Below are 8,878 nucleotides of genomic sequence, written 5' to 3' on the forward strand. Positions count from 1 at the left end.
ACAAAATGCGGGATAACATTGTAATCAGTCCATGAAAACTTACATCATCCCCTTTATGTTACCACATACCATTGCAATAACTTCTCTTCATTGAGTTTATAATTAGATGGCTTAAGTAGCTGCTGCTGCTGCTAAGTCACTTCAGTCGTGTTCAACTCTGTTTGAGACCCCATAGACGGCAGCCCCCCAGGCTCCCCCATCCCTGTGATTCTTAAGTAGAGATACTTCCAAATAAGCTCTGTCACAGACTTTAGTGACAGATTGGATTGCTGCATGCCGTTTAATTTAAGGAAGCTCCATATTGACACTAATTATCTAACTGTATTGCTGTTTTATAATTAACAAGAGTAATAATTGCTTATTAGTATATATTAGTCACATTTTGTATTTATTCAAATCCATTTGTGAAAATGTTCACTAGATTACCTACATGATATCAGGGAGAATTTTAGCTGAGACTTGAAAACTTGGGGGAGTGGGGGGGGGGAATGTTTTGTGTCATAATTTAAATAAAAGCTACATTTAATTTTATAGAAAAGCACCTATAAAAACAAATATTTGCATGTTCACAACAGAATTATTTGTAATTTCCAAAACGTAGAAACTGAAATGTCCATTAACTAATGAATGCATAAACAAATGTGGTAGATCCATACAATGGAATATTATTCAGCAAAAACAAGGAATGTAGCTCTGACACTGGCTACAATATGGATGAACTTTGAAGACACTATGCTAAGAAAAATAAGCAGTCTATACATTGCCTGATTCTATTTATGTGACTTGTCCAGGCAAGGCAATCTATAGAGATAGAAAATAGATTAGTTCCCTAGGCCTGGGGAGGTAGGGAGTGATAGCTAAAGTGTAGGGAACTTCTTTTTGGAGCAAATTGATTGTAGTGATAATTGGACAACAGCTCTGAATATGCAAAAAAAAAACATTGAATTGTTCATTTTAAATGGATGAATTGAAAAAAATGGACAAATTATATGGTATGGAATTCTACAGTCCATGGGGTCGCAAAGAGTGAGACATGACTGAAGCGACTTAGCACACACGCACACATGAAATTATAACTTGAGAAGGCTGTTACAAAAATGTGTGTGTGTGGAGTTATTCTGCACTAATCACAAAAGCAGACTAAGCTTTGCAAGAAAGCAACATGAAGATTTGGGCAGAGGACTTGTATTTTAAATACTTGTTTGGGCACTCAAACCCTTGAGCAAGTTTGCTTCTCTTCTGATCTGGATGAGAATGCAGAACTGACATGGATGTGACTCCACCATTCCTCAGCTCTGTGACCCTAGACCTTCCAGAGCCTCAGTTTCTCCATCAATAAAATGAAGCAATTGTACATAATGTGCCCTTGAATAAAAGTCCACTTGTCTCTTCAGTCTTTTCATCCCTCGGGATCCCAATGTCTCCTCCATCTCTTCTCACTTTCCCAACTTATTATGAACATTGCTTTCCTCTCATTTCCTATGGCTTTTTAAAAATTATTAAATAACCCAATATATTTACTATATATATGTATGTATAAACTTTCCCCCATGCTGAAATGCAAGGACCCACCATGTTTCTCATTTTACTTCCCAGGCAGCATTGCCCACCCAACTGCCTTCGAAACTTTAGAGGTCCTGACTACAATAGAGGCAAATTTTTAAAAAGAAAATTGTATCCTGATTATGGAGGTCCTTTCCAGTAATCAAATTCTATGATTTTCATAAAATCATTAGCTGAAAATAATGATTTAAAGCTTAATTTTTGCCCATTTAAGAGTTCCTTATATTATCAACTATTGTTTTTCGAGTTTCTGTACTAGGTTACAATTCTCTAAGAGACTGAGACCTAAAATTAAGCAAATCCAACAACTTTGAATTTAGCATGCTGCTACTGCTGCTGCTGCTAAGTCGCTTCAGTCGTGTCCAACTCTGTGCGACCCCATAGATGGCAGCCCACCAGGCTCCCCGTCCCTGGGATTCTCCAGGCAAGAACACTGGAGTGGGTTTCCATTTCCTTCTCCAATGCATGAAAGTGAAAAGTCAAAGTGAAGTCGCTCAGTCATGTCCGGACTCTTAGCGACCCCATGGACTGCAGCCTACCAGGCTCCTCTGTCCATGTATTTTCCAGGCAAGAGTACTAGAGTGGGTTGCCATTGCCTTCTCCATGAATTTAGCATACTTTTTTAAAAAATATTTTTCGTACTTCCATAGGTAACAAACACACAGTGACAAAAACAAAAAGCAAACAACAACAACAAAAATTGGAAAACCAGTGCAAAAAGAGCAAAAGAAAAAAATTACCTGTAATTCTTCACCCAAGGTTGGCTCTTGGTAACAGGTCATATGCTCTTCCCCAGTAGTTTTAGGTTCACAGCAAAACTGAGCAGTAAATACACAGTGTCCTGGGCCCACTGCCCTACACATGCACAGCCCACTCCACTATCAACAACCTCTCTAAAGTGGTGCATTTGCTTCAGGGAATGAACCTGCATTGACAACACTCTCACCTCAAGTCCACAGGTTACACTAGGGTTCACTTCTGTTACACAGGTTACACTAATAAATACATTCTATAAGTTTTAACAAATGGATGTTGGAATAGTTTCATTCCCGTAAAAATCCTCTGTGTTCCACCTATTTAACTCTCTATCTCTATAACTCGTGCGAATCACTGACCTTTACACTGTCCATAGTCTTATATTTCCCAGGATGTCATATAGTTGGAATCATACAGTAAACAGCCTTTTTAGATTGACTTCCTCCATTAAGCAGTAAGCATTTAACAGTCCTCCATGTCTTTTTGTGGATTCATAGCTCATTTCTTCTCAGTGCTGAGTAATATTCCATTGTCTGGACATATCACATTTATTTATTCTTTCACCTGCAGAAAGAAGCCTTGGTTGCTTCCAAATTTTTGGCAATTATGAATAAAACCCCTATAAATATCTATGTTCAGGCTCTTTTATAAATATGTTTGCAACTAAATTGGATAAATACCACAGAGCATGACTATTGTATCTTATGTTAAGAGTACGTGTAGTTTTGGAAGAAACTGTCTTCACAGTGAACTTCTGCATCTCCTCTGGTAATGAGGAGAGTTCCTGACGTCCATGTCTTCATCAGCATTTGGTGCCTTCAGTGTTCTGGTTTCTCACCATTTAGTAGGTGTGTAACAGCAAGGTGGTTTCTACTTGCTGTTAACATTTTGATGTATCAATATTTTTCCACAGAATGTTTTCAAAAATTTATATCATCCTTAAGAAGTATATCTTGCTAATTTTTTATTATGTGATATAGAAGTGAAAAAGAGATTCAGTAAAAAAAAAAATCTGGTGATACCTAGAAGAATAAAATTGTCCTTGAGAATAGAGTCATCATCTTTATTGTTGTCAGATAAGTAAAAAGATTTTAAGATGAGGTGCATACAGTGGAGACAAATATGTGTAGCTATGGAAGACTTGCACTTTGACTTCCCTCTGCCTCTAAGACAGAAATCAACTCAAGAACCCACCTATGGAAAAGCAGGACCCAGAATGGCTGCATACTCATGACAGGTAGGGAGATTAAAAAAAAAAAAAAAAGCTTATTTTTTATGTGATGTGACATAAAACAATTAGTGGGAAATGCATTTGAGACACCATAGCTGTACTGATAAGAAACTAATTTTGAGTTCAATCATCATTTTTAAATGTAATAAAGAAGAAATGTAACCAGTGTTAGATTCATCAAGCTTGATAAGACAGAAAAGTTTTATCAACTAATGCTTAGTGATACTATGGAGCACAGGAGCTGTATTCAATATCCTGTGAGAAAACATAGTGGAAAAGAAGAGGAAAAAGAATATGTATATATATATAACTGAGTTACTTTGCTGTACAGAAGAAATGAACACAAAATTGTAAGTCAACTCTACTTCAATAAAATTGAAAAAGAGAAACCTAATGCTTAGTGGTAGAAACAAAAATTAGTCATTGTTGTTAGCATAGTGTGGAATTTTTAAGACATGTATATGCATTCATTCCACAGATATTAACTGAGTGTCTAAGTTATGCCAGATACTATGATAAGTGTGAGGGCTAGAACACAGAATAAGACGGATACAATCCTTGGCCTCATGGAGCATATAGTCTACCCTAGATTAGACATGACAAAGAATCTATGAAATGAATAAAGTAATTACAGCGGAGAGCTAGTAAGAGAACAGAGCTGGTTAATAGGGAGTACCATTGGAGACCTGTTGAGGTCTGTACTAATGATCTCCATTAGTACAGGACCTGTACTAATGACCATGGTACACCTTTCTGAGCAAGTGATCTTTCCATTGAGATCTGCCCTGAAAGTGAAGTGAAAGTCATTCACTTGTGTCCTACTCTTTGCAACCCCATGAACCATACAGTCCATGGAATTCTCCAGGCCAGAATACTGGAGTGGGTAGCCTTTCCCTTCTCCAGGGGATCTTCCCAACACAGGGATCAAACCCAGGTCACTCACATTGCAGGTGGATTCTTTACCAACTGATCCACCAGGGAAGCCCAAAGAGATTTGCCCTAGGAGCAGCTATTAGAATAAGAAGGGGGAGGCAGACAGAGGAGGAGAAATATCATAGGACATTTCTCATGTTGTTGTTCAGTCACAGTCGTAACCAACTCTTTGCAACCCCATGGGCTGCAGCATATCAGGCCTCCCTGTCCCTCACTATCTCCCGGAGTTTGCCGAAGTTCATGTCCACTGAATTGATGATGCTATCCAAGCATCTCATCCTCTGCTTCTCTCTTCTCCTTTTGCCTTAAATCTTTCCCAGCATCAGGATCTTTTCCAATGAGTCAGCTCTTCGAGTTAAGTGGCCAAAGTATTTGAGCTTCAACTTCAGTCCTTCCAATGAGTATTCAGGGTTGATTTCCCTTAGGATTGACTGGTTTGATCTCCTTGCTGTCCAAGGGACTCTCGAGAGTCTTCTCCAGCATCACAATTATATGTGGACTCTAAAAAGAAATTATACAAATGAACTTACTTACAAAACAGAAAGAGACTCACAGACTTAGGGGATGAACTTATGGTTGTGGAGCAGGGGCAGGGGGATGGAGGGAAAGAGATAGGGAGTTTGGGATGGACAGGTACACACTGCTATATTTAAAATGGATAAACAACAAGGACCTACTGTACAGTGCATGGAACTCTACTTAATGTTATGTGGCAGCCTGGACGAAAGGGAGTTTGGGAGAGAATGGATATATGGATATATGTAGCTGAGTCTCCTTGCTGCCCACCTGAAACTACCACAGTTAATCAGCTTGCTGCTGCTGCTGCTAAGTTGCTTCAGTCGTGTCCGACTCTGTGCGACCCCATAGACGGCAGCCCACCAGGCTCCCCTGTCCCTGGGATTCTCCAGGCAAGAACACTGAAGTGGGTGTTAATCAGCTTACCCCAATACAAAATAAAAAGTTTAAAGTTTGCAAGGTGGGAAAAAAAAAGAATAACAAGGGGAATATTATTGTAGGCAGCAGGAAAAATAAGAATTAAGCTCATCCTCCTAAGATCTGGAGATGACTAGGGTAGACAGTAGAGGGTCAGGTGAAGGGGTGACACCACAGGTGCCAGGAGAGCTGGCAAGAGTATAGTTCAAGGAGGGTTTTGTAGGCCTGCTGAGGAGTCTGGATTTTATTTTAGTGCATGAAAGTGAAAGTGAAGTCGCTCAGTCTGGTCCGACTCTTTGCCACCCCATGGACTGTAACCTACTAGGCTCCTCTGTCCATGGGATTTTCTGAGCAAGAGTACTGGAGTGGATTGCCATTTCCTTCTCCAGAGGATGTTCCTGACCCAGGGATCGAACCCAGGTCTCCTGCATTGTAGGCAGATGCGTTACCGTGTGAGCCACCAGGGAAGTCATGGAGAAGCCACAAAGAGGGTTTTTAAGTGAAAAGGCGATAAGAAACTGATGTTGTACATGTTAAGCAGATAACCCTGAGCACTTTGGGAGGCTAGCTCAAGGGTGGCCAGAGTGGTCTGGGCCAGACCAGCCTCTGCTGTGAAGTCAGTAGAGGGGACTGACTGTGTGAGGTGCCAAAACTTGGAAGGGACTGCCCTGTGATCTAGTGGTTAGGCTCTGTGCTATCACCAATGACAGTGCGGGTTCGATCCCTGCTGGGGGAAGTAAGATCCCTAACTTCAGGGGGCAGGGGAGGCAAAAATCTTTGACTAAGAAGCTAGTTCGAAATTTATATGCAAAGACTTTCTGATATCAAAGTGTTAGCAAATCTGATCAGTTTTGTTCAAGAACAGATGAGAAGATTCACAAAAAGATAGAAGCTAGGGACTTCCCTGGAGGTCCTGTGGCTTAGACTTCTTGCTCCCAGTGCAGGGGACCCAGGTTCAATCCCTGGTCAGGGAACTAAATTCCACATGCACAACTGAAGATCCTGCATGCTGCAACTAAGACCTGGTAAAGGAATTAAGTACATTAAAAAAAAAAAAAAAATAGAAGCTCTCTATCAACAAGGACAGCTGATTGGAGGCATCCTAAATAGAACAAGAAATTAATCCTAATTTGAATTGATTGGATTTTTGACAGAGTCCAAAATTTGTAAGTAAAATGTTATTGAGCATTTTACTTACGAATGCTTTTTACTTTCTTTTTTCACAAACTTGGAAAAACAGCAGTTAGATGGAAAAACAGCAGTTAGAAATACATGAATGCTTCTGAATACAAATAAATGACTTATTTATAACTAATTTCAAAGCTGTCCAAATTCTATTTTTCTAATTTAATTACTTTCATATAACACCACAACAGTTCTTTTTAATATTAGAAATAACCCAGTATGAAAAAAAAAAGTGAAGCGGATTTTCTTTCCTTCTGTTCTTGTTTCCCCTGTTTTCCAGTTAACCAAGCTGCCCCAGAGTCTATATGTAATGGCCCAGCTGCCCAGGAGCATAGACAGTATCACCCAGTTGCCCAGGTGTCTATAGATAACCGTCCAGTTGCCCAGGGTTGGGAAGATTCCCTGGAGAAGGACGTGGCCACCCACTGCAGTGTTCTTGCCTGGAGAATCCCATGTACAGAGGAGCCTGGCGGGTACAGTCTGTGGGTCGCCAAGAATCGGACACAACTGAGCGACAGAGCACAGCACAGGCTGCCCAGGTGTCTATGGATAACCATCCAGCTGCCCGAGTGTCCCAGAAATAAGACCTTGGGGGAGGTATCTGGCCGCGTGGACAACGGGGCAGGGCTCCGGGTAGCCTCTCAGGGCAAGGCGCAGCCCGCACTGCAGGACCCCCCAGCGGAGGCGGGTGGAGGGAGACTGGCCGCTGGAAGAGGGAGGGAGGCGCCCAGGCCAAGCTGGAAGATGCGGGGGCAGTTTGGTCTCCCCATCTCCTGGACGTCCCCGCGGAGGCCGAGGCCGCGCCGGGGGGAGCTCCGCGGGGGGGACAGCTGGGGGGCCGAGCGGAGGGGGAGACAGCTGGGCGGGGAGCTAGTTGGGGGGGCGGGGCGGGGTACAGCTGGGGGGAGCGGACGGGGAGGACAGCTGTCGGGGCGAAAGAGGGGAAAGCTGGGGGAGACAGCTGAGGGGGCGAGCGGGGTGGGACAGCCGGGGGGGTCAACGGAGGGGGCAGCCTGGGGGGAGAGCGGGGGCGGGTCACAGCTGGGGGGACGGGGCGGGGGGCACCACGGGGGACGAGGGGGGACAGCGGGGGGACGAGCGGGGGTGTTACAACTGGGGGGCCGAGGAGGGGACACCTGGGGAAGTCCGACCATGGGGCGGTGGCGGCGGAGCTTCGTGGGTCCAGGGCAGGGGTAACCTCGCGGCCTCAGGGGTTGAACTGCGTCTGGACGCTTGGTGAGCAGCTGGATCCCAGGTGAGGGGTGGCGGCTCCGCTCCCAAACCTCTGGCTTCAGGTTGCACCCTGGATCTGTCCCACACGCTTTCTCCCCCGGGCTAGGTCACGGACTTCCAGTCCTGCCCCCGAGCTGCACCCCCTAGATGGCTTCCTCCGGGTCCACCCCCAGCCGGAGGGTGGACAGCAGAGGGCCTTTCTGCTCCCTCCACGATGGTCCTTCCTGGTAGTCCGGGCTCGGCCCTCCTCGGGGCGGGTGCAGATGTGGGAAAGTCTGCTGGAGAACAGCTCCAGGATGGGAAGGTACCAAATGGTGGACCGAACCATCTATCATCACCCTTTTCACCAGGATCCTGTGAGGACTGGGCCCTCCTGGTTCTTTGCAGACCTCCCCGACCATCCATCGTGGACCAGAGGACCCTCTGTCCTCTCTTGAGCTGCTGGCCCTTCTCCCCCGCTTGCTTGGGTGACCACACTAGCTCCCCTCTGCCCTGTGCTCTACTCAGTGTGCTGTTAGTTGAATGCTGCCTGGGATGAGTGGACGTGAGGGGCAGAAGCAGGCTCCTGGGTCAGTTTTCTTCCTCTGCATCACCCTGGTCTTAGGGGCCAGAACAGCACCCCACCTGTGAGAGCCTCGGCTCTCACCTGCTAGCTGTGCAGTCCCGCCCTGTGTGGTCCTCAGAGCCATCTTCCCTGAAGCCAAGCATCTTCTCTCACCATAACAGCATGAAACTATTACCAGAAATCAACCACAGAAAAAGAATCAAGAAAAAAGTTTACACGGAAATTAAACAACTTGCTTCTAAAAAAACAATGGGTCAAGGAAGAAATTAAAACAGGAATTTAAAAAATAACCTTCACTTCAGTTCAATTCAGTTGCTCAGTTGTGTCCGACTCTTTGCGACCCCATGAATTGCAGCACGCTAGGCCCCCTGTCCATCACCAACTCCCGGAGTTCGCTCAAACTCATGTCAATTGAGTTGGTGATGCCATCCAGCCATCTCATCCTCTGTCGTCCCCTTCTCCTCCTGCCCCCAATCCCT

This window comes from Bos taurus, chromosome 12 (genome assembly GCF_002263795.3).
Source record: "Bos taurus isolate L1 Dominette 01449 registration number 42190680 breed Hereford chromosome 12, ARS-UCD2.0, whole genome shotgun sequence".
NCBI classification, from domain to species: Eukaryota; Metazoa; Chordata; class Mammalia; order Artiodactyla; family Bovidae; genus Bos; species Bos taurus.